The 3096-nt window shown below is 37.6% G+C and overlaps 1 pseudogene across 1 annotated transcript; it reads left to right on the plus strand.

Annotated features, from left to right (window-relative positions):
- The first annotated feature begins 760 nt into the window (after positions 1-760).
- Positions 761-2759, plus strand: LOC144566863 (ethylene-responsive transcription factor RAP2-13 pseudogene; annotated as a pseudogene). Its single transcript, XR_013515295.1, has one exon. The product of XR_013515295.1 is annotated as an ethylene-responsive transcription factor RAP2-13 pseudogene (transcript).
- Positions 2760-3096: the final 337 nt, after the last annotated feature.

Consider the following 3096-nt stretch of genomic DNA (forward strand, 5'->3'; position numbering starts at 1 on the left):
ATGGAGTCGAATCTATTTCCGAATTCATTAAAAAAATTACAAATTTCATAAGCGAATTTATATTCAATCAATTTTTAAAATTTGAATATGATTTATATCTTATATCGGATATTTTAGTCAAAATATCTCAAATAATAAAATATATCTATAGCTTGAGAGATTATAATTTATTTTTTGTAGAATAAATGTACATGGGAAAACTATTGATTTAAATTAAGTTAATCATATGACTGATTATAATTTAACTTGTTTGAGCACACATGGCATATATAAGTTCGAAACAATTCAAATCATATTTAGTATCGAATAATGTTACCCATCATCTATGGAATCCTTAACATATTTCAAATTTGTACTGTGTCATATAAATAAGCACTTAACAATTAGGGTAGATTTTTTAAAAACAAAATTATTACTAAATTATCAAATATATATATATATATATATATATATATATATATATATTTTATTCATATGAGGATTTATTTTTGCTAAATTGAATTGAATTATATGATTATAAATATTAATTGAAGGCTTAACAACCGGTAATAAACTGATCGCAAACCAAATCACAAGCGTACACGTACCCATCCAATGACGCCAGCCAGTGCTCGCCCCGACACGTGCCAGTTAATCTTATACATCAATTGGAGAAGTGTACATAATTTGGCGTGCCTGATGACGGGAGCATGAAAGCGGCGTTGCGTGAATATTAAGTCGCTAATTGAGGCAATTAATCTATTGCCTACTTTACCAGATTACGATCGACTCGAGTTATAAGATGAAATTAAAAAAAATTAAAAAAAGGATTACGTGGCTATATAAACTCTTCCACTAGACCCTTTCTTCCTCACCGAGAGACGCTTATAGCTCCACCTAAAAAGAAAAAAGCCATTAATAACCCATCCACTTAAAAGTGAGGTTGAGCGATCCCCCTTTCAAGAAGACGAATCTACAGCCTAGAGGTTCGATTTTCTCTAATCTCTCACAAATTTCTCCGATTTCTTTCTAAATCTGAATTTCTCTCTGTAATCTTTGACTCTTTCGGTCGTTAGAACAAATCTGATTTTAGGATTTTCAAGAACTTTTTTGTTAGGAGCCAGAGATTTCAGATCAGAGATCCAGAGCCTTTTTCTTCTGGGTTTTTGGTTTTTATTTTCACTAGTTATTTTCACTCAGATTGCAACCAGGAGGTTCCTTTTCCACACCCCTGTGGTTGTTATTTTGCTCTTTTTTTAATCTTTTCTCAATTCAAAGAGGCTTCTTTTAATTAAAACCTCTTTAACACCGCCTGTTCTTTGATTTTGGTAAGAATCAGGCAAATTAATTATTTTTCCTTTTCAAAATCAACTCTTTTTATTCCCAAAAAAAAGAAAAAAAAAAAAAATCTTCTTTCCTCTTTTAAATCTCAAAAAATGGCAGCAGCTATAGACTTGTATAATAGCACGCCAATCTCTTCTTCTTCCTCTTCTTCCTCGCCTGAATCTCCTTACAACGAGGAGTTAATGGCAGCACTTGAACCTTTTATTAGAAGCGGTTCAAGCCCCTTCTCCTCTTATCCCTCCCCTTACCCCTCTCCTATCTCTCCCCTCCCCACCCCTGACACCACCTCTTTCACCTCTTACACCTCCCCCTCCCCCCTCCCTTCTTTCACCTCCTTCTCTTACCCTCCCCCTCACTACCCATCCCAATCTCAAGCTCCCCTCTATGACTCCTTCTCCCCTATTGGGCTTAACCACCTTAGTCAGGCTCAAATCCAACAAATCCAAACCCAACTCCACTTCCAAAACCAGCAACAGATCCAAACACCCCTCCCATCATCCACCCGGCACCCGTCGTACCTCGGCCCACGGGCTCAACCCATGAAGACCTCTGGGTCACCACCTGCGGCCTCAAAACCCAACAAGCTGTACCGTGGTGTGCGCCAGCGCCACTGGGGTAAGTGGGTTGCTGAGATCCGCTTGCCTAAGAACCGTACCCGTTTATGGCTCGGCACTTTCGACACTGCTGAGGAGGCGGCTTTGGCCTATGACAAGGCTGCCTTCCGCCTGCGTGGTGACTTTGCAAGGCTCAATTTCCCTAACCTTCGCCATAACGGGTCCCATCTAGCGGGCCCACTGCACTCCTCTGTTGATGCCAAGCTCCAAGCCATCTGTCAGACCCTCTCCACCACTGGTAAAAGCAAACAGAATAAATCTGAGGTGGTAGCAGAGGTGAAGAGTACTGAAGAAAACACCAAGTCAGAGGAGGCATCAGGTGATGTGTCATCTGAGGGTGACGTGTCATCTGACAATTCATCGCCTCTGTCGGAGATGCAACAGCTGGATTTCACCGAGGCACCTTGGGACGAGAATGAGAACTTCCATCTGTGCAAGTACCCGTCTTATGAGATCGATTGGGATGCAATATTATCTTAATAGTCAATTGTTACCAGTACAGTATTTGGTCTATTTTTAGTTTATTTATTATGGGTATTAATTTTTCATTTGGGGCTCCACTGACTGAAGCAAATGGGATATTAGACATTTCTTCAGCAGCTGTTGAGTTTTTTTTATTTATTTATTTTCAGTTTAGGTTAAGTTTTATGTTAGTTTGTTGTCTAGAAGTTTAGCAAGGTAGTAGTGTTAGTGCTGCTAGTTTTGCTGGTAATTTTTGTCTCAGCAAACTGCAGGGAGGGTTACAACTGTAATATCTATTCAGGTCTGTAATTAATGTTTATGCTGTTCTATTATAGTGTATTTGTTTTTGTTGTGTAAAAAGCTTGTATTAGTGTTAAGTGTTAATGTTTTTATTCAATTGTAGCTGTGTTTGTTTTGTTTATATACATGCTTGAATGAAACTCATTAAGAAGTGCCTCCTAATTGACGAATCAACCTTAAAGTATCACATATTAATTGCTGATCTAAGGATGCAACAAGTTGATGTGAATGTTTGATTTGTAGTTTACATTACATTACATCAATATTAATAGTTCCCACTCCGCTCAGGAAATACAAAAACACGGAAAAGATTAAATTGAATGAACATCGTTAAAACAAAGTTTTAATTAGTGAAAGATAAAATTGATCCCTTACTATAAGTCTATAAGGTTAGATC

The sequence above is a fragment of the Carex rostrata genome, chromosome 15 (assembly GCF_964058835.1).
Source record: "Carex rostrata chromosome 15, lpCarRost1.2, whole genome shotgun sequence".
Lineage (NCBI taxonomy): Eukaryota > Viridiplantae > Streptophyta > Magnoliopsida > Poales > Cyperaceae > Carex > Carex rostrata.